The sequence below is a fragment of the Cherax quadricarinatus genome, chromosome 14, assembly GCF_038502225.1.
Source record: "Cherax quadricarinatus isolate ZL_2023a chromosome 14, ASM3850222v1, whole genome shotgun sequence".
Lineage (NCBI taxonomy): Eukaryota > Metazoa > Arthropoda > Malacostraca > Decapoda > Parastacidae > Cherax > Cherax quadricarinatus.
This window is the reverse complement of record NC_091305.1, coordinates 6,426,360-6,450,300: the sequence shown is the minus strand read 5'-3', so window position 1 is coordinate 6,450,300 and position 23,941 is coordinate 6,426,360. Positions and strand designations below refer to the sequence as shown.

At 44.3% G+C, this 23,941-nt stretch overlaps 1 protein-coding gene across 2 annotated transcripts in view; it reads right to left on the bottom strand.

The window, feature by feature from the left end:
- Window positions 1-22,473, bottom strand: part of LOC128695676 (uncharacterized) — a gene marked incomplete at its 3' end in the record, with an annotated part of 181,007 nt that extends 158,534 nt beyond the window's left edge. The window contains 1 exon segment of one of the 2 annotated variants that reach the window (XM_070084813.1): window positions 22,399-22,473. 2 annotated transcript variants of the gene reach the window in all.
- Window positions 22,474-23,941: the final 1,468 nt, after the last annotated feature.

The following is a 23,941-nucleotide window of genomic DNA, read 5'->3' as shown; positions in this document are numbered from 1 at the left end:
ATTGTTCACCTTTCATTGTTCACTCTTCATTGTTCACCTTTCATTGTTCACTCTTCATTGTTCACTCTTCATTGTTCACTTTTCATTGTTCACTCTTCATTGTTCACTCTTCGTTGTTCACCTTTCATTGTTCACTCTTCATTGTTCACCTTTCATTGTTCACTCTTCATTGTTCACCTTTCATTGTTCACTCTTCATTGTTCACTCTTCATTGTTCACCTTTCATTGTTCACTCTTCATTGTTCACTCTTCATTGTTCACCCTTCATTGTTCACTCTTCATTGTTCACCTTTCATTGTTCACTCTTCATTGTTCACTCTTCATTATTCACCTTTCATTGTTCACCTTTCATTGTTCACTCTTCATTGTTCACTCTTCATTGTTCACCTTTCATTGTTCACTCTTCATTGTTCACTCTTCATTGTTCACCTTTCATTGTTCACTCTTCATTGTTCACTCTTCATTGTTCACCTTTCATTGTTCACTCTTCATTGTTCACTCTTCATTGTTCACCTTTCATTGTTCACTCTTCATTGTTCACTCTTCATTGTTCACCTTTCATTGTTCACTCTTCATTGTTCACCCTTCATTGATCACCTTTCATTGTTCACTCTTCATTGTTCACCTTTCATTGTTCACTCTTCATTGTTCACCTTTCATTGTTCACCTTTCATTGTTCACCCTTCATTGTTCACCTTTCATTGTTCACCCTTCATTGTTCACCCTTCATTGTTCACCTTTCATTGTTCACTCTTCATTGTTCACCTTTCATTGTTCACCTTTCATTGTTCACCCTTCATTGTTCACCCTTCATTGTTCACCTTTCATTGTTCACCCTTCATTGTTCACCCTTCATTGTTCACCTTTCATTGTTCACTCTTCATTGTTCACCTTTCATTGTTCACTCTTCATTGTTCACCCTTCATTGTTCACCTTTCATTGTTCACCTTTCATTGTTCACCCTTCATTGTTCACCCTTCATTGTTCACCCTTCATTGTTCACCTTTCATTGTTCACCCTTCATTGTTCACCCTTCATTGTTCACCTTTCATTGTTCACTCTTCATTGTTCACCTTTCATTGTTCACTCTTCATTGTTCACCCTTCATTGTTCACCTTTCATTGTTCACCCTTCATTGTTCACTCTTCATTGTTCACCTTTCATTGTTCACTCTTCATTGTTCACCTTTCATTGTTCACTCTTCATTGTTCACTCTTCATTGTTCACCTTTCATTGTTCACTCTTCATTGTTCACCTTTCATTGTTCACTCTTCATTGTTCACTCTTCATTGTTCACCTTTCATTGTTCACCCTTCATTGTTCACCCTTCATTGTTCACCTTTCATTGTTCACCTTTCATTGTTCACTCTTCGTTGTTCACTCTTCATTGTTCACTCTTCATTGTTCACCTTTCATTGTTCACCTTTCATTGTTCACCTTTCATTGTTCACTCTTCATTGTTCACTCTTCATTGTTCACTCTTCATTGTTCACCTTTCATTGTTCACCCTTCATTGTTCACTCTTCATTGTTCACCTTTCATTGTTCACCTTTCATTGTTCACCCTTCATTGTTCACCTTTCATTGTTCACCCTTCATTGTTCACCCTTCATTGTTCACCTTTCATTGTTCACCCTTCATTGTTCACCCTTCATTGTTCACCTTTCATTGTTCACCTTTCATTGTTCACCTTTCATTGTTCACCTTTCATTGTTCACTCTTCATTGTTCACTCTTCATTGTTCACTCTTCATTGTTCACTCTTCATTGTTCACCCTTCATTGTTCACCTTTCATTGCTTATCATTTACTGTGAATTGTTCAATATATCAGACAAGACAGTCAGTAGAGAGGTTTATATGAAGTGATCAGTCCCACAACCTTGAAGAAGGGGGATCAGTCCCTTAACCTTAAAGAAGGGGATCAGTCCCTTAACCTTAAAGAAGGGGGATCAGTCCCTTAACCTTAAAGAAGGGGGATCAGTCCCTCAACCTTAAAGAAGGGGGATCAGTCCCTTAACCTTAAAGAAGGGGGATCAGTCCCTTAACCTTAAAGAAGGGGATCAGTCCCTTAACCTTAAAGAAGGGGGATCAGTCCCTTAATCTTAAAGAAGGGGGATCAGTCCCTCAACCTTAAAGAAGGGGGATCAGTCCCACAGCTTTGAAGAAGGGGGATCAGTCCCACAACCTTGAAGAAGGGGGATTATTCCCTTAACCTTAAAGAAGGGGATCAGCCCCTTAACCTTAATGAAGGGAGATCAGTCTCTCAACTTTAAAGAAGGGGGATCAGTCCTTTAACTTTAAAGAAGGGGATCAGTCCCACAACCTTAAAGAAGGGGGATCAGTCCCTCAACATTAAAGAAGGGGGATCAGTCCCTCAACCTTAAAGAAGGGGGATCAGTCCTTTAACCTTAAAGAAGGGGGATCAGTCCCACAACCTTAAAGAAGGGGGATCAGTCCCTCAACCTTAAAGAAGGGGGATCAGTCCTTTAACCTTAAAGAAGGGGGATCAGTCCCACAGCTTTGAAGAAGGGGGATCAGTCCCACAACCTTAAAGAAGGGAGATCAGTCCCTTAACCTTAAAGAAGGGGGATCAGCCCCTTAACCTTAAAGAACGAGGATCAGTCCCTCAACCTTAAAGAAGGGGGATCAGTCCCTTAACCTTAAAGAAGGGGGATCAGTCCCTTAACCTTTAAGAACGAGGATCAGTCCCTTAACCTTAAAGAAGGGGGATCAGTCCCTTGACCTTAAAGAAGGGGGATCAGCCCCTTAACCTTAAAGAACGAGGATCAGTCCCTCAACCTTAAAGAAGGGGGATCAGTCCCTTAACCTTAAAGAAGGGGGATCAGTCCCTTAACCTTTAAGAACGAGGATCAGTCCCTTAACCTTAAAGAAGGGGGATCAGTCCCTTGACCTTAAAGAAGGGGGATCAGTCCCTTAACCTTAAAGAAGGGGGATCAGTCCCTTATCCTTAAAGAAGGGGGATCAGTCCCTCAACCTTAAAGAAGGGTTATCAGTCCCTTAACATTAAAGAAGGGGGATCAGTCTCTTAACCTTAAAGAAGGGGGATCAGTCCCTTGACCTTAAAGAAGGGGGATCAGTCCCTTAACCTTTAAGAACGAGGATCAGTCCCTTAACCTTAAAGAAGGGGGATCAGTCCCTTGACCTTAAAGAAGGGGGATCAGTCCCTTAACCTTAAAGAAGGGGGATCAGTCCCTTATCCTTAAAGAAGGGGGATCAGTCCCTCAACCTTAAAGAAGGGTTATCAGTCCCTTAACATTAAAGAAGGGGGATCAGTCTCTTAACCTTAAAGAAGGGGGATCAGTCCCTTGACCTTAAAGAAGGGGGATCAGTCCCTTAACCTTAAAGAAGGGGAACACTCCCTCAACCTTAAAGAAGTGGGATCAGTCCCTTAACCTTAAAGAAGGGGGATCAGTCCCTTGACCTTAAAGAAGGGGGATCAGTCCCTTAACCTTAAAGAAGGGGATCACTCCCTCAACCTTAAAGAAGTGGGATCAGTCCCTTAACCTTAAAGAAGGGTTATCAGTCCCTTAACATTAAAGAAGGGGGATCAGTCCCTTAACCTTAAAGAAGGGGGATCAGTCCCTTAACCTAAAAGAAGGGGGATCAGTCCTTTGACCTTAAAGAAGGGGGATCAGTCCCTTAACCTAAAAGAAGGGGGATCAGTCCCTTGACCTTAAAGAAGTGGGATCAGTCCCTTAACCTTAAAGAAGGGTTATCAGTCCTTTAACATTAAAGAAGGGGGGTCAGTCCCTTAACCTTAAAGAAGGGGGATCAGTCCCTTAACCTAAAAGAAGGGGGATCAGTCCCTTGACCTTAAAGAAGGGGGATCAGTCCCTTGACCTTAAAGAAGGGGGATCAGTCCCTTAACCTAAAAGAAGGGGGATCAGTCCCTTAACCTTAAAGAAGGGGTATCAGTCCCTTAACCTTAAAGAAGGGGGATCAGTCCCTTAACCTTAAAGAAGGGGGATCAGTCCCTTAACCTTAAAGAAGGGGGATCAGTCCCTTAACCTAAAAGAAGGGGGATCAGTCCCTTGACCTTAAAGAAGGGGGATCAGTCTCTTAACCTTAAAGAAGGGGGATCAGTCCCTTAACCTTAAAGAAGGGGATCACTCCCTCAACCTTAAAGAAGTGGGATCAGTCCCTTAACCTTAAAGAAGGGTTATCAGTCCCTTAACATTAAAGAAGGGGGATCAGTCCCTTAACCTTAAATAAGGGGAATCAGAGTGATCAACAGGCAGCACTAATGTTTGGATTAAGCTTTGCGTCCTCAACTAATGACGTTAATTACGTAGATTTAGCAAAATCGTTTTGCATGCTGGAAAAACATGGTGATTTGACCCCTGGTAATTTTAATATATGCAAAGGTATGGTATATGGGACTTTATTCCAACCAATGTTTCCCAATTGCCCATTAAGATTCACAAAAGCTTACAAAGAACTCATTAATGATCAGACCTTGCAGCTCTCACGAGATTATGACTGATTATTTAGAGAACATGAACCATTTATTGAGTGATAATATAACGTATGAACCGCTCATTAAAAACCCCACTGACCAAGTCAACAGCCATTTTAATAAACACCTTAAAACGTTATTGAAAGGGAATGATGAATTAATTATATATCTGTCGGCTAGGTCAGCAACTCTACCATATCTATATGGGGTAATCAAGACCCATAAGCCAGGATACCCAGCCCGTCCCATTATTAGTCCAGTAGGCTCAGCAGCATATAATATATCTAAATGGTTGGTTAAACTTCTAACTCCCATGGTTGGTAAGATCTCAGATGCACATATTAAATATAATGTTGACCTCACAGAGAAGCTCCAGAAATTAAATGTCCCTCACAACTTTTCTTTAGTGAGCTTTGATGTCACAGCTCTGTTCATTAAAGTCCCTGTCCCTGACTTGCTTTCGTATTTCGAATATGAGCTAGAAAACTTCCCCATGCCTTTCCCCACGAAAACAATGACTGAACTGATAAAACTTTGTGTTACTGATTGCAAATTCGTGTTTGAAGGGAAATTCTATGCTCAAAAACAAGGCATAGCATTGGGAAATCTCCTCAGCTCATTACTCAGCAACCTATATATGGAATTCTATGAGACCAGACTTCTTAAAGACATTCTCCCAGATAAAGCTAGTTGGTTCAGATACGTAGATGATGTTCTCTGCCTGTGGCCTAATGATCACAACATTGATGAGTTTCTTCCCAGACTCAATGGCTTAGTACCTTCCATTAAGTTCACCACAGAACATGAAATAAATAACACTTTGCCGTTCCTAGATGTTTTAATCCATCGTATCGATAGAAAATTAAAATTCACAGTTTATAGGAAGTCCACCAATGTGTCGTCATACATTCACTACTATTCCAGCCACGAAGCCAGAGTAAAAAGGAGTGTGTTCCTCACAGTGTTCTTGAGAGCATTGCGCATCTGCAGTCCAGAGTACCTACAGGACGAAATTAACAAGATATTCAACATGGCCATAAACCTAAGATATCCTAAGGATTTTGTCGAGAAGGCATTAATGTCAGCAAAAAAGACTTTTTACAGGACTGAACCTAAAGAAGTGATGGCCAGGAAAAATGTACTAGTTTTACCATACAGTGAGAATATGTCTTGCCTGCGTGAGGCATTAAAAAAGATCAATATAAACCTTGCTTTCAAAAACACAGGGACAGTAGAACAAAGGCTGATTAAAAACACCCTCCAACAAAGTTGGTGAGGTTTACAAGGTCCCATGTACTCAGTGTCCTCTCTCATATATCGGTCAAACAGGTAAATTTCTGGAAACCAGAATTGCCCGGCATAAATACTCAGTCAGGACAGGGCAGGAGTCGAATGCTATCTTTAACCAGGTTAGTTCTTGTAATCACCCACCAGGGTGGGATGCTGCCCAGATTATAGTACCAAACAGTTCTGTCATGGAAAGAAACATCATTGAATCTTCCCTCTTGAAACATGAAAGGAATACAGTATACAACTCGAATTATGAGTTATACAAGCTCGATAACTATTTAGTAGAGTCCATTGTACAGTCTTAAAAAACAATGCTATACAAAATCATAGGATTGTTCATTATGTCAGGTGGGTTGACGGATTAGTGACGCCCATCCAGTGTCTACGCACCAAAACTTCAAACCACGTCAGTTGTGATGGTTATATAACACGTGTAGCTGTTAATATACCATACAGTGACAAGCACACAAGATAACGAGATAATGTAAGGAAACGTTAAAGGGTATTAGTAGAATTTAGATCATAGAAATATCGGATAGGCATAGCAGATCCCCATGTATGGCACATTAACTGAGAAAAATAGTCAACAATATGTAGGAAGATTATTATAATCAAAAAGAAGCGCTAAGCCACAAGGACTATACAGTTATGTAGGAAGAGATACTTCTGAGTACATGGGTAGAACATTCGAGTACCCCAGAGCAGGACATTTAAACGGACAAAGAGCACATTGTATTCCTTTCTTTCATTATTTGAAAAGGTCACACAGAATAATAGCTATCCATGTCTACAGTATCTAACATGACCTGTTATTAACGTTTAGAAAAAGCTTAGGGCTGGCTTTTTATTTCAAATTATACAAGCCTCCTCTGGGATGACTTCACACCGCAAAATAGCAAGATTATCTACGCTATCTGGCTATTGTCCCAGTAGATACTGCAGTGTTTGTGGGTATACCACAAGGGACAAAGATCTTCTTGGATGTAAAGAGCCTACTTGTTCCAACTACTGCCACACAGATTGCACTCCAGAAGAAGAATTTTGTTGCAGCCAGGTTGAAAATTTCAGAAAACTTAAGGATATCCATAATCCTGTGGTATATGTGGATACAAGCCTGGAGCTACAGGAGGAAGGTTCAGAAGTCCTACCTCAGGGACTCCTGTCCAAAGATCAAGACTGCCCTCTTGGGCTGTGTTGTAAAGTTGCAGCTAAGATAATCCATCACAGGGAAGCACTTCATGAGCTCCTCAAATCATTAGATAACCTACAAGCTATTGTAGAAGGCCAGTGCAAGCCTACATCAAGTGACGCAAGTTGCTCAGCTGATGGTGACACTATTGACAAAGACTGGAAGTCCCACACTGAGCTTAACTCAGGGGTAAACATCTGGTGGAATTCTGTCATCGCTAAGGTCCCACAGACTGACAGAGTTCAAAACACTACCTTTGGGAATTCTAACACAATTCCTCTGACCACCACAGAGGGAACAAATCCTCTTCCCAGCAACGTGGGAAGCCTTGGATCTGTTAATTCTCCTACACCTGACATCTCTGCTTCAGCCACTGCCAGTCTACTTGACAGTGCACATACCATCCCTGATCCTACACCTGTCAGCACACCTGCCGATACTATTCTAGAATCTGGTAGTAGTGCTTCGACAGCAAGCTCTGAGCCAGGAGTTTCTCCACCAGAGAACGGTGCAGTTAGTGATCAGGGAACTATCACTGCACCTGATCACCTGCTACGCCGAAGTACGAACAGCAGGGACACATCTGTCAGAACTGGTAGAGGGCGGGGTAGAGGACGTGGAGGAGGACGTGGTGGAGGAAGACATCTACAGCCGTCTCACCCTCCACTAACACAGTTCCAGCGGCAGAATCCGAGGACAAATCTGCGAAACACAGGAGGTACAACAAATCCTAGTCCACCCTCCCAGGCACCTAGGCTGTGCTCTCGCTGTCACCGGAAGGGGCACTCTGCCAACAACTGCCTGCGAGATACCAGGTGTAACTACTGCTACAAGAAAGGACATAAGGAGGACCAGTGTCGGAAGAAAAAGGAACTTGACAGACAGGGCCACCTGTTTAGAGACCTGTTCTCAGAACAAACCAGCAGGATCTCTGAATTGGTAAACACTCTCACACGTCACCCACTTAGCTACTCCTATCCCAGCCCATCAGGTGGGATTGGGCCTTATACAAGACCACAGACCTACATCCCTGCAGCTGCCTCAGTACCCTACCTCTCTCAAGGGCAGGCACCTTACATTCCCTACACACCCACCACCTCAAGCTGACCACTTCATCATGAGGAGCCAGTCTATCAGCATCCTGTCGGCCAACATTAGAGGTTTCATTACTAATGTTGGAGAGCTCACACATAGCTTTGTGAACACTCGACGTCCCGACATGATAGCTGTTGTTGAAACATTTTTGGATGACAGGACTCCAGAAAATTTTGCAAGAATTGCTGGCTACACCTCATGGATGAGAAGAGACAGGCAAGGGCAAGGAGGTGGTGTTGCTGTGTGCTTCTCTAAAAGTGTTCATGCCCAGCACATAGATGTTGCCACCCCTACACATCTTGAAATGATGTTCTTCAAGCTCTGTATAAACACTAGTACCTCTGTACTAGCATGTGCAATGTACAGACCTCAGTGGCAACATGCAGACCCTATCAACTTCCTAATGGAAAATATTGACTCCCTTCTGCTACAACACAACTGTCAACATATTATAATTGTTGGTGACCTCAACCAGCACCTTATACAGAGGGACTTTGATGACCTTCTTGCAGTGTTTGACATGAGAAACTTTGTTGATTTCCCTACTCATATCTCTGGCTCCTCCCTTGACCCAGTAGTGAGTGATCTGGCAGAAGGCATAGTCACTTGTCAACCCCTCGGCTACGTTGGATCGTCTGACCACAAGGCTGTTTTTACCACACTTAAGATCCCAACAGAACGAGGTGAGGAGTCCACACGCACAACCTGGCTATGGGAAAGAGGTAATTGGCCAGCCCTTTGCTCTGAGCTCGCCACCACCGACTGGAATGCTCTTCTCCAGGGGGATGTTGACAACCAAGTGAAAGCCTTCACTGGACACATCCTTAATCTGCAACAAGAACACATTCCTCACCGGCAATATGTGACAAAGCCTACAGATCAGCCTTGGTTTGGCTTTCGTTGTAGAGAGGCTGCTACTGCTAAGTACAAAGCATGGCGAAGGTATAAGAGACATCCTACCACCTATAACAGGAACTTGCACATGCAAGCCTGTAGGCATATGGGTGATGTTCAAAAGTGGGCCATTACTAAATGGGAGGTGGACACTAAAAGAAAGTTAGCATCAGGTAGGGTAGGCTCCAAAACCTGGTGGTCCCTGGTCAAGGACAGACAAGGTTATCTGCCTGATGAACTTATTCCACCTCTAAATCGACAGGATGGGACCACCTCTACTAGTAGTCAAGAGAAGGCGGACCTCTTTGCTGAACACTTTGCTACCAAAATGCAAGTTCCTGATCCAGCAAGGGACCCTCCTTGGCTAGCTGCAAGAACTGTGTCAAAACTGTCAGTGGTGACAATAAGGCAGGAGGAGGTGCATTTCCTTCTTAAATCACTTGACCAAGAAAAGGCTGTGGGCCCAGACAAGTTGAGCCCAAGATTGTTGAGAAGATGTGCAGACCAGCTAGCAGCACCTCTAACTCGCATCTTTCAGCACTGCCTAGTACAGTGTAAATGGCCCTCTCCATGGAAAGAGGCAAATGTAGTCCCTGTTCACAAAAAGAAGAGCAGAGCAGAAATCAGCAACTACAGACCAGTGTCACTCCTGTCAATCACTGGTAAGATCCTTGAGACAATAATCTCAAGACAAATGACAGATTTTTTTGACTACCACTCACTACTTTGTGATCGTCAATATGGCTTCAGGAAAGGTTACTCTGCTGCTGATCTGTTGTTAAACCTCTCCACTAAGTGGCACCAGTCACTGGATGAATCCAAAGTCAGCTGTGTGGTAGCACTGGACATTGCTGGCGCTTTCGACCGGGTGTGGCACCAGGGCCTCTTAGCAAAACTTCAAGCACTGGGAATTGCAGGCTCTACGCTATGTCTCCTCAGTGATTACCTTCATGGTAGATCTCTAAGTGTAGTCCTCAATGGAACGGAATCAGCAAGGCATCCTATTGGGGCAAGCGTTCCACAAGGAAGTGTGCTGGGTCCACTGTTATGGAATGTCTACTTCAACGACCTTCTTCATCTCATCCCAGAATCACATGCATATGCAGACGACTGTACACTGACATTCACTTATCCAAGAGAAGAAATGCCAGCTGCTCTAAGCTACATCAATCACCAGCTGAGAGCTATATCAGCTTGGGGAAATAGATGGCAAGTAACATTTGCACCTGAAAAAACGCAAATGATGTTCGTCTCTAGGCACCATGATGGTAATGCTGGCGCAGTAGTAAGGATGAATGGGACGATGTTGGCACCTGGAGAAGAAGTTGATATCCTTGGGGTGAAATTTGACTCCAAACTAACCATGAAGAACCATGTTGTAAATCTTGCAAACAAGGCAGCCAGGAAGCTTACAGCACTTCGCCGTATCTCGCATCTGCTTGACAGTAGGGGTTGCAAGATCCTGTACGAGGCACAAGTACGCTCACACCTTGAGTATGCTCCACTTTCTTGGTTTGCCTGCCCCCCCTCTCATCTGCGACTGCTTGACAGAGTAGAGAACAGAGCAAGACGTCTCATCTCTCGCCTGGACCCATCCTGGATAGATCTGTCATTTCAGCAGAGCCTTCAACATAGGAGGGATGTGGGTGGCCTTACTGTTATGTACAAGGCCAATATTGTCAAAATACCACACTTGGATCCACTTCGAGGACAGCGTGAAACAAGCTTTTATGCCACAAGACGTGCAGAAAGCAGCAACTTCACTCTGGCTGTACCCTTCTCCAGAACATCACTCCATCTGAGATCATACATACCCAGGATGACTCGAGTATGGAACACATTCGTACAGCATAATGATGTCAACGAGATAACGTCAGTTGATCAAATGAAAATGCTGGCCCACAGATGGCTCCAACTTCATCCTGTTCCCTACTTGTATGTCTCATAACAAAAATGCTTTCAAATGAGCTGATGTAGGTAACAGCTCTTAGCTTGCCAATAAAGTTAGGAATCCTTAACCTGTAAATAGCTGTCAATAAAGCTAGGGATCCTTAACCTTGTCAAACCCTGTGTAAAAAAAAAAAAAAAAAAAAAAAAAAAAAAACCCTCCTACCCCATATGGGGAGTAGGGGGATGATGGTAGGGTGAGGTTGGCACCGACCACTAACCCAGTCTGAGGGTAACCGTGGACGGTGACACCTACGCTACTCTGAGACCTTTCTCCCTGCTTTGGTTGCTCCGTTGCAACATTACACAGCTCCTGATGACGCACTGAGAAGTGTAAAAGTACTTGAGCTAAGATTTCACTCCTTATATATATATATATATATATATATATATATATATATATATATATATATATATATATATATATATATATATATATATACCTGGAGTTTACCTGGAGAGAGTTTCGGGGGTCAACGCCCCCGCGTCCAGGTCTGTGACCAGGCCTCCTGGTGGATCAGCGCCTGATCAACCAGGCTGTTGCTGCTGGCTGCACGCAAACCAACGTACGAGCCACAGCCCGGCTGATCAGGAACTGACTTTAGGTGCTTGTCCAGTGCCAGCTTGAAGACTGCCAGGGGTCTGTTGGTAATCCCCCTTATGTGTGCTGGGAGGCAGTTGAACAGTCTCGGGCCCCTGACACTTATTGTATGGTCTCTTAACGTGCTAGTGACACCCCTGCTTTTCATTGGGGGGATGGTGCATCGTCTGCCAAGTCTTTTGCTTTCGTAGTGAGTGATTTTCGTGTGCAAGTTCGGTACTAGTCCCTCTAGGATTTTCCAGGTGTATATAATCATGTATCTCTCCCTCCTGCGTTCCAGGGAATACAGGTTTAGAAACCTCAAGCGCTCCCAGTAATTTAGGTGTTTTATCTCCGTTATGCGCGCCGTGAAGGTTCTCTGTACATTTTCTAGGTCGGCAATTTCACCTGCCTTGAAAGGTGCTGTTAGAGTGCAGCAATATTCCAGCCTAGATAGAACAAGTGACCTGAAGAGTGTCATCATGGGCTTGGCCTCCCTAGTTTTGAAGGTTCTCATTATCCATCCTGTCATTTTTCTAGCAGATGCGATTGATACAATGTTATGGTCCTTGAAGGTGAGATCCTCCGACATAATCACTCCCAGGTCTTTGACGTTGGTGTTTCGCTCTATTTTGTGGCCAGAATTTGTTTTGTACTCTGATGAAGATTTAATTTCCTCATGTTTACCATATCTGAGTAATTGAAATTTCTCATCGTTGAACTTCATATTGTTTTCTGCAGCCCACTGAAAGATTTGGTTGATGTCCGCCTGGAGCCTTGCAGTGTCTGCAATGGAAGACACTGTCATGCAGATTCGGGTGTCATCTGCAAAGGAAGACACGGTGCTGTGGCTGACATCCTTGTCTATGTCGGATATGAGGATGAGGAACAAGATGGGAGCTAGTACTGTGCCTTGTGGAACAGAGCTTTTCACCGTAGCTGCCTCGGACTTTACTCTGTTGACGACTACTCTCTGTGTTCTGTTAGTGAGGAAATTATAGATCCATCGACCGACTTTTCCTGTTATTCCTTTAGCGCGCATTTTGTGCGCTATTACGCCATGGTCACACTTGTCGAAGGCTTTTGCAAAGTCTGTATATATTACATCTGCATTCTTTTTGTCTTCTAGTGCATTTAGGACCTTGTCGTAGTGATCCAGTAGTTGAGACAGACAGGAGCGACCTGTTCTAAACCCATGTTGCCCTGGGTTGTGTAACTGATGGGTTTCTAGATGGGTGGTGATCTTGCTTCTTAGGACCCTTTCAAAGCTTTTTATGATATGGGATGTTAGTGCTATTGGTCTGTAGTTCTTTGCTGTTGCTTTACTGCCCCCTTTGTGGAGTTGGGCTATGTCTGTTGTTTTTAGTAACTGAGGGACGACCCCCGTGTCCATGCTCCCTCTCCATAGGATGGAAAAGGCTCGTGATAGGGGCTTCTTGCAGTTCTTGATGAACACAGAGTTCCATGAGTCTGGCCCTGGGGCAGAGTGCATGGGCATGTCATTTATCGCCTGTTCGAAGTCATTTGGCGTCAGGATAACATCGGATAGGCTTGTGTTAATCAAATTTTGTGGCTCTCTCATAAAAAATTCATTTTGATCTTCGACTCTCAGTCTGGTTAGCGGCTTGCTAAAAACTGAGTCATATTGGGACTTGAGTAGCTCACTCATTTCCTTGCTGTCATCTGTGTAAGACCCATCTTGTTTAAGTAGGGGCCCAATACTGGGCGTTGTTCTCGATTTTGATTTGGCATAGGAGAAGAAATACTTTGGGTTTCTTTCGATTTCATTTATAGCTTTTAGTTCTTCCCGCGATTCCTGACTCCTAAAGGATTCTTTTAGCTTAAGTTCGATGCTTGCTATTTCTCTGACCAGTGTCTCCCTGCGCATTTCAGATATATTGACCTCTTTTAGCCGCTCTGTTATTCTTTTCCGTCGCTTGTAAAGGGAGCGCCTGTCTCTTTCTATTTTACATCTACTCCTCCTTTTTCTTAGAGGAATAAGCCTTGTGCATACATCGAGTGCCACCGAGTTAATCTGTTCTAGGCATAAGTTTGGGTCTGTGTTGCTTAGTATATCTTCCCAGCTTATATCGGTTAGGACTTGGTTTACTTGGTCCCACTTTATGTTTTTGTTATTGAAGTTGAATTTGGTGAATGCTCCCCCGTGACTAGTCTCATTTTGTCGGTCTGGGGCTCCACGCATACATGTCTGAACCTCAATTATGTTGTGATCTGAGTATATTGTTTTTGATATGGTGACATTTCTTATCAGATCATCATTGTTAGTGAATATGAGGTCTAGTGTATTCTCCAGTCTAGTAGGCTCTATTATTTGCTGGTTTAAATTGAATTTTGTGCAGAGATTTAAAAGCTCGTGTGAGTGTGAGTTTTCATCAGAGCTGCCTCCTGGTGTTATTACTGCAACAATATTATTTGCTATATTCCTCCATTTTAGGTGCCTTAAGTTGAAATCCCCCAGGAGCAAGATGTTGGGTGCAGGAGCTTGAAGATTTTCCAGACAGTGGTCAATTTTTAACAGCTGTTCCTGGAATTGCTGGGATGTTGCATCCGGAGGCTTGTAGACTACCACAATGACTAGGTTTTGGTTCTCGACCTTTACTGCTAAAACTTCCACTACGTCATTTGAGGCATTAAGCAGTTCTGTGCAAACAAGTGACTCTGCAATGTACAGGCCAACCCCCCCCCCTTTTGCCTGTTCACTCTGTCACATCTGTATAGGTTGTAACCTGGGATCCATATTTCGTTGTCCAAGTGATCCTTTATGTGGGTCTCAGTAAAAGCCGCGAACATTGCCTTTGCCTCTGCAAGCAGTCCACGGATGAAAGGTATTTTGTTGTTTGTTGCTGGCTTTAGACCCTGTATATTTGCAAAGAAGAATGTTATCGGACTGGTGGTATTGTTGGTACTGGGGGGGGATTTTTTTTCCGGCATTAGTATCTGTATCTGTTGGTTTGGAGTGGAGGCCATCGACTGTGGTTCCACTCCAGGAATGACTGGATTTGGTGTACGATTTCTGCCATTTCCTGCCAGTTTTTTTTCCTTCCTGGCACTAAAAAACCTCTCCCTCTTGAGTGGCTGTGGCTACCCAGGTTTTCCCATGGCCTGGATGTTTTGTATCTTTTTGTCCCCTTTAGATGGTATGCCTGGCAATTTAAGTTATAGCACAGTCTTTCCTGTACTGAAGAGGTACACAGTTCAGGGTGAAAAAGCTTACAGGAAGGGAGTTTGCATTTTCCTGTTGTCATATGGGCATGGCATTTTCTAGGGTGGTCATAGTTGCACGTCCCATCTGTTTTTCCAGATTTCCCATGCCAGCAGATACCAAGTGCATAGTATGTGCACAGGCTTGGTTTCCGCTTGCCTTGGGTTTCTGTGACTGTATTCCCTGTTGGTGCATGTTTCCCTGTCTTACTTCTATCCTCCCTAGCACCAACAATGGAGCTCCCACCAGTTGTTTTTGGTAATTTATCCTCACTATTGCTATTGGAGTCCTCTTGTTTGCTATTTCCTGCGGTATTTCTAGTTTGCAATATTGGTTTTATCTTATCTTTGACTACACTTGTTTCCCTACTATGGCTCCTGTCCACTATGAGGTCATTTATATGTATTCCTTCCTGCGTATAATTCCCGACTACCTGGACAAAAATATATATATATATATATATATATATATATATATATATATATATATATATATATATATATATATATATATATATATATATATATATATATATGTATATATATATATATACATATATATATATATATATATATATATATATATATATATATATATATATATATATATATATATATATATGTATATATATATATATATATATATATATATATATATATATATATATATATATATATATATATATATATATATATATATATATATATATATATATATATATATATATATATATATATATACAATCAGATCACCGTAAACAGGTGATTTCAAAATATGCAAAACAACCACTCTGAAAAATAGAGAAATTCCAAGCGCTTTCGTGACTACTCACATTATCAAGGAACTATGAAAGTGAAGCATCCAAGGAAGCTATATAAGGGGTCTGGCCAGCACCTCACTATCAGACCCCACAACGGTTAAACACGTGACGCGCGGCGAGCCAACTTGGATAGGTCCTTTGCAAAACTCACCCCCAAGCTATTTATTTGTCCAGTGTATTATTAAATTATACCCATACACCCATACTTATACACCTACGGTGTATAAGTGCCACCTATAGTGTATAAGTGTCACGGTGTATAAGTGCCACCTACGGTATATAAGTGTCACCTACGGTGTATAAGTGCCACCTACGGTGTATAAGTGCCACCTACGGTGTATAAGTGCCACCTACGGTGTATAAGTGCCTCCTATGGTATATAAGTGCCACCTACGGTGTATAAGTGCCACCTAAGGTGTATAAATGCCACCTACGATGTATAAGTGCCACCTACGGTGTATAAGTGCCACCTACGGTGTATAAGTGCCACCTACGGTGTATAAGTGCCACCTACGGTGTGTAAGTGCCTCCTATGGTATATAAGTGCCACCTACGGTGTATAAGTGCCACCTACGGTGTATAAGTGCCACCTACGGTGTATAAGTGCCACCTACGGAGTATAAGTGTCACCTACGGTGTATAAGTGTCACCTACGGTGTATAAGTGTCACCTACGGTATATAAGTGTCACCTACGGTGTATAAGTGCCACCTACGGAGTATAAGTGTCACCTACGGTGTATAAGTGCCACCTACGGTGTATAAGTGCCACCTACGGTGTATAAGTGTCACCTACGGTGTATAAGTGCCTTTTATGGTATATAAGTGCCACCTACGGAGTATAAGTGTCACCTACGGTGTATAAGTACCACCTACTGTGTATAAGTGTCACCTACGGTGTATAAGTGCCACCTACGGTGTATAAGTGCCACCTACGGTGTATAACTGACACCTACGGTGTATAAGTGCCTTCTATGGTATATAATTGCCACCTACGGAGTATAAGTGTCACCTACGGTGTGTAAGTGTCACCTACGGTGTATAAATGCCACCTACGGTGCATAAGTGCCACCTACGGTGTATAAGTGCCACCTACGGTGTATAAGTGCATTCTATGGTATATAAGTACCACCTACGGTGTATAAGTGCCAACTACGGTGTGTAAGTGTCACCTACGGTGTATAAGTGCCACCTACGGTGTATAAGTACCACCTACGGTGTATAAGTGCTACCTACGGTGTATACCTGGAGTTTACCTGGAGAGAGTTCCGGGGGTCAACGCCCCCGCGGCCCGGTCTGTGACCAGGCCTCCTGGTGGATCAGAGCCTGATCAACCAGGCTGTTGCTGCTGGCTGCACGCAAACCAACGTACGAGCCACAGCTAGGCTGATCAGGAACTGACTTTAGGTGCTTGTCCAGTGCCAGCTTGAAGACTGCCAGGGGTCTGTTGGTAATCCCCCTTATGTGTGCTGGGAGGCAGTTGAACAGTCTCGGGCCCCTGACACTTATTGTATGGTCTCTTAACGTGCTAGTGACACCCCTGCTTTTCATTGGGGGGATGGTGCATCGTCTGCCAAGTCTTTTGCTTTCGTAGTGAGTGATTTTCGTGTGCAAGTTCGGTACTAGTCCCTCTAGGATTTTCCAGGTGTATATAATCATGTATCTCTCCCTCCTGCGTTCCAGGGAATACAGATTTAGGAACCTCAAGCGCTCCCAGTAATTGAGGTGTTTTATCTCCGTTATGCGCGCCGTGAAAGTCCTCTGTACATTCTCTAGGTCGACAATTTCACCTGCCTTGAAAGGTGCTGTTAGTGTGCAGCAATATTCCAGCCTAGATAGAACAATGACGTGAAGAGTGTCATCATGGGCTTGGCCTCCCTAGTTTTGAAGGTTCTCATTATCCATCCTGTCATTTTTCTAGCAGATGCGATTGATACAATGTTATGGTCCTTGAAGGTGAGATCCTCCGACATGATCACTCCCAGGTCTTTGACGTTGGTGTTTCGCTCTATTTTGTGGCCAGAATTTGTTTTGTACTCTGATGAAGATTTAATTTCCTCGTGTTTACCATATCTGAGTAATTGAAATTTCTCATCGTTGAACTTCATATTGTTTTCTGCAGCCCACTGAAAGATGTGGCACCTAATAAGTGGCACCTACGGTATATAAGTACCACCTACGGTGTATAAGTGCCACCTACGGTATATAAGTGCCACCTACGGTATATAAGTGCCACCTACGGTATATAAGTGCCACCTACGGTATATAAGTTCCACCTACGGTATATAAGTGCCACCTACGGTATATAAGTGCCACCTACGGTGTATAAGTTCCACCTACGGTATATAAGTGCCACCTACGGTATATAAGTGCCACCTACGGCATATAAGTGCCACCTATGGTATATAAGTGCCACCTACGGTATATAAGTGCCACCTCTGGTATATAACGGTCACCTACGGTATATAAGTGTCACCTACGGTATATAAGTGCCACCTATGGTATATAACTGTCACCTACGGTATATAAGTGCCACCTACGGTATATAAGTGCCACCTACGATATATAAGTGCCACCTACGGTATATAAGTGCCACCTATGATATATAAGTGCCACCTATGGTATATAAGTGCCACCTACGGTATATAAGTGCCACCTACGGTATATAACTGTCACCTACGGTATATAAGTACCACATACGATATATAAGTGCCACCTACGGTATATAAGTACCACCTACGATATATAAGTGCCACCTACGGTATATAAGTACCACCTACGATATATAAGTGCCACCTACGGTATATAAGTACCACCTACGATATATAAGTGCCACCTACGGTATATAAGTGCCACCTACGGTATATAAGTGCCACCTATGTTATATAAGTGCCACCTACGGTATATAAGTGCCACCTACGGTATATAAGTACCACCTACGATATATAAGTGCCACCTACGGTATATAAGTACCACCTACGATATATAAGTGCCACCTACGGTATATAAGTGCCACCTATGGTATATAAGTGCCACCTATGGTATATAAGTACCACCTACGATTTGTAAGTGCCACCTACGGCATATAAGTGCCACCTATGGTATATACCTGGAGTTTACCTGGAGAGAGTTCCGGGGGTCAACGCCCCCGCGGCCCGGTCTGAGACCAGGCCTCCTGGTGGATCAGAGCCTGATCAACCAGGCTGTTGCTGCTGGCTGCACGCAAACCAACATACGAGCCACAGCCCGGCTGATCCGGAACTGACTTTAGGTGCTTGTCCAGTGCCAGCTTGAAGACTGCCAGGGGTCTGTTGGTAATCCCCCTTATGTGTGCTGGGAGGCAGTTGAACAGTCTCGGGCCCCTGACACTTATTGTATGGTCTCTTAACGTGCTAGTGACACCCCTGCTTTTCATTGGGGGGATGGTGCATCGTCTGCCAAGTCTTTTGCTTTCGTAGTGGGTGATTTTCGTGTGCAAGTTCGGTACTAGTCCCTCTAGGATTTTCCAGGTGTATATAATCATGTATCTCTCCCTCCTGCGTTCCAGGGAATACAGGTTTAGGAACCTCAAGCGCTCCCAATAATTGAGGTGTTTTATCTCCGTTATGCGCGCCGTGAAAGTTCTCTGTACATTTTCTAGGTCGGCAATTTCACCTGCCTTGAAAGGTGCTGTTAGTGTGCAGCAATATTCCAGCCTAGATAGAACAAGTGACCTGAAGAGTGTCATCATGGGCTTGGCCTCCCTAGTTTTGAAGGTTCTCATTATCCATCCTGTCATTTTTCTAGCAGATGCGATTGATACAATGTTATGGTCCTTGAAGGTGAGATCCTCCGACATGATCACTCCCAGGTCTTTGACGTTGGTGTTTCGCTCTATTTTGTGGCCAGAATTTGTTTTGTACTCTGATGAAGATTTAATTTCCTCATGTTTACCATATCTGAGTAATTGAAATTTCTCATCGTTGAACTTCATATTGTTTTCTGCAGCCCACTGAAAGATTTGGTTGATGTCTGCCTGGAGCTTTGCAGTGTCTGCAATGGAAGACACTGTCATGCAGATTCGGGTGTCATCTGCAAAGGAAGACACGGTGCTGTGGCAGACATCCTTGTCTATGTCGGATATAAGGATGAGGAACAAGATGGGAGCGAGTACTGTGCCTTGTGGAACAGAGCTTTTCACCGTAGCTGCCTCGGACTTTACTCTGTTGACGACTACTCTCTGTGTTCTGTTAGTGAGGAAATTATAGATCCATCGACCGACTTTTCCTGTTATTCCTTTAGCACGCATTTTGTGCGCTATTACGCCATGGTCACACTTGTCGAAGGCTTTTGCAAAGTCTGTATATATTACATCTGCATTCTTTTTGTCTTCTAGTGCATTTAGGACCTTGTCGTAGTGGTCCAATAGTTGAGACAGACAGGAGCGACCTGTTCTAAACCCATGTTGCCCTGGGTTGTGTAACTGATGGGTTTCTAGATGCGTGGTGATCTTGCTTCTTAGGACCCTTTCAAAGATTTTTATGATATGGGATGTTAGTGCTATTGGTCTGTAGTTCTTTGCTGTTGCTTTACTGCCCCCTTTGTGGAGTGGGGCTATGTCTGTTGTTTTTAGTAACTGTGGGACGACCCCCGTGTCCATGCTCCCTCTCCATAGGATGGAAAAGGCTCGTGATAGGGGCTTCTTGCAGTTCTTGATGAACACAGAGTTCCATGAGTCTGGCCCTGGGGCAGAGTGCATGGGCATGTCATTTATCGCCTGTTCGAAGTCATTTGGCGTCAGGATAACATCGGATAAGTGCCACCTACGGCATATAAGTGCCACCTATGGTATATAAGTGCCACCTACGGTATATAAGTGCCACCTATGGTATATAAGTGCCACCTATGGTATATAAGTGCCACCTACGGTATATAAGTGCCACCTACGGTATATAAGTACCACCTACGATATATAAGTGCCACCTACGGCATATAAGTGCCACCTATGGTATATAAGTGCCACCTACGGCATATAAGTGCCACCTATGGTATATAAGTGCCACCTACGGTATATAAGTGCCACCTATGGTATATAACTGCCACCTACGGTATATAAGTGCCACCTATGGTATATAAGTGCCACCTACGGTATATAAGTGCCACCTATGGTATATAAGTGCCACCTATGGTATATAACTGCCACCTACGGTATATAAGTGCCACCTATGGTATATAAGTGCCACCTATGGTATATAACTGCCACCTACGGTATATAAGTGCCAACTATGGTATATAACTGCCACCTATGGTATATAAGTGCCACCTACGGTATATAAGTGCCACCTACGGTATATAAGTGCCACCTATGGTATATAACTGCCACCTATGGTATATAACTGCCACCTATTGTATATAAGTGCCACCTATGGTATATAAGTGCCACCTATGGTATATAACTGCCACCTACGGTATATAAGTGCCACCTATGGTATATAAGTGCCACCTATGGTATATAAGTGCCACCTATGGTATATAAGTGCCACCTACGGTATATAAGTGCCACCTATGGTATATAAGTGCCACCTATGGTATATAAGTGCCACCTACGGTATATAAGTGCCACCTATGGTATATAAGTGCCACCTATGGTATATAAGTGCCACCTATGGTATATAAGTGCCACCTATGGTATATAAGTGCCACCTATGGTATATAAGTGCCACCTATGGTATATAAGTGCCACCTATGGTATATAAGTGCCACCTATGGTATATAAGTGCCACCTACGGTATATAAGTGCCACCTACGGTATATAAGTGCCAACTATGGTATATAACTGCCACCTATGGTATATAAGTGCCACCTACGGTATATAAGTGCCACCTACGGTATATAAGTGCCACCTATGGTATATAACTGCCACCTATGGTATATAACTGCCACCTATTGTATATAAGTGCCACCTACGGCATATAAGTGCCACCTATGGTATATAAGTGCCACCTACGGTATATAAGTGCCACCTATGGTATATAACTGCCACCTACGGTATATAAGTGCCACCTATGGTATATAAGTGCCACCTACGGTATATAAGTGCCACCTATGGTATATAAGTGCCACCTATGGTATATAACTGCCACCTACGGTATATAAGTGCCACCTATGGTATATAAGTGCCACCTATGGTATATAACTGCCACCTACGGTATATAAGTGCCAACTATGGTATATAACTGCCACCTATGGTATATAAGTGCCACCTACGGTATATAAGTGCCACCTACGGTATATAAGTGCCACCTATGGTATATAACTGCCACCTATGGTATATAACTGCCACCTATTGTATATAAGTGCCACCTATGGTATATAAGTGCCACCTATGGTATATAACTGCCACCTACGGTATATAAGTGCCACCTATGGTATATAAGTGCCACCTATGGTATATAAGTGCCACCTATGGTATATAAGTGCCACCTACGGTATATAAGTGCCACCTATGGTATATAAGTGCCACCTATGGTATATAAGTGCCACCTACGGTATATAAGTGCCACCTATGGTATATAAGTGCCACCTATGGTATATAAGTGCCACCTATGGTATATAAGTGCCACCTATGGTATATAAGTGCCACCTATGGTATATAAGTGCCACCTATGGTATATAAGTGCCACCTATGGTATATAAGTGCCACCTATGGTATATAAGTGCCACCTATGGTATATAAGTGCCACCTATGGTATATAAGTGCCACCTATGGTATATAAGTGCCACCTATGGTATATAAGTGCCACCTATGGTATATAAGTGCCACCTATGGTATATAAGTGCCACCTATGGTATATAAGTGCCACCTACGGTATATGAGTGCCACCTATGGTATATAACTTCCACCTACGGTGTGTGTGCGTGAGTGATGGTGCGCTGGGCGGCGGAACGCGCGTCTAGCCTCGCTGGTGGTCCACCATACACTGAGTCTTTATACAGGTGTTCCTAGACACCCCCCTCACACCTCCCCCCAGGTGATCACTCATCCCCCCCCGAATGATCTCCCCTGACCCCCTCACACCTCCCCCCAGGTTATTACTCACCCCTCAAATGACCTCACCTGACCCCCTCACACCTGCCCCCCAGGTGATCACTCACCCCCAAATGATCTCCCCTGACCCCCTCACACCTCCCCCCAGGTTATTACTCACCCCTCAAATGACCTCACCTGACCCCCTCACACCTGCCCCCCAGGTGATCACTCACCCCCAAATGATCTCCCCTGACCCCCTCCCACCTGCCCCCAGGTGATCACTCACCCCCCCGAATGATCTCCCCTCATCCCTCACTACGTATCCCCTTCACCCCTCACTACCTGTCCCCTCACCCCTCACTATGTGTCCCCTCACCCCTCACTACCTGTCCCCTCACCACTCACTACGTGTCCCCTTCACCCCTCACTACGTGTCCCCTCACCCCTCACTACGTGTCCCCTCACCCATCACTACCTGTCCCCTCACCCTTCACTACGTGTCCCCTCACCTCTCACTACCTGTCCCCTCACCCTTCACTACGTGTCCCCTCACTCCTCACTACGTGTCCTCTTCACCCCTCACTACGTGTCCCCTCACCCCTCACTACGTGTCCCCTCACCCCTCACTACGTGTCCCCTCGCCCCTCACAGCGTATCCCCTTTACCCCTCACTACGTGTCCCCACACCCCTCACTACGTGTCCCCTCACCCCTCACTACGTGTCCCCTCTCCCCTCACTACGTGTCCCCTCACCCCTCACTACCTGTCCCCTCACCCCTCACTAAGTGTCCCCTCACCCCTCACTACGTGTCCCCTCGCCCCTCACAGCGTATCCCCTTTACCCCTCACTACGTGTCCCCTCACCCCTCACTACGTGTCCCCTCACCCCTCACTACCTGTTCCCTCACCCCTCACTACCTGTTCCCTCACCCCTCACTACGTGTCCCCTCACCCCTCACTACGTGTCCCCTCACCCCTCACTATGTATCCCCTCACCCCTCACTACGTGTCCCCTCACCACTCACTATGTATCCCCTCACCCCTCACCCCACACTATGTATCCCCCTCACCCCTCACTACGTGTCCCCTCACCCCTCACTATGTATCCCCTCACCCCTCACCCCTCACTATGTATCCCCTCACCCCTCACCCCTCACTATGTATCCCCTCACTACGTGTCCCCTCACCCCTCACTATGTATCCCCTCACCCCTCACTACGTATCCCCTCACCCCTCACTACGTATCCCCTCACCCCTCACCCCTCACTATGTATCCCCTCACCCCTCACCCCTCACTACGTATCCCCTCACCCCTCACTACGTATCCCCTCACCAGTTTATTCTATTACCAGACATTATATTAAATATTTTATGAGTGTGTGTGTGAGTGTGTGTGTGTGAGTGTGTGTGTGAGTGTGTG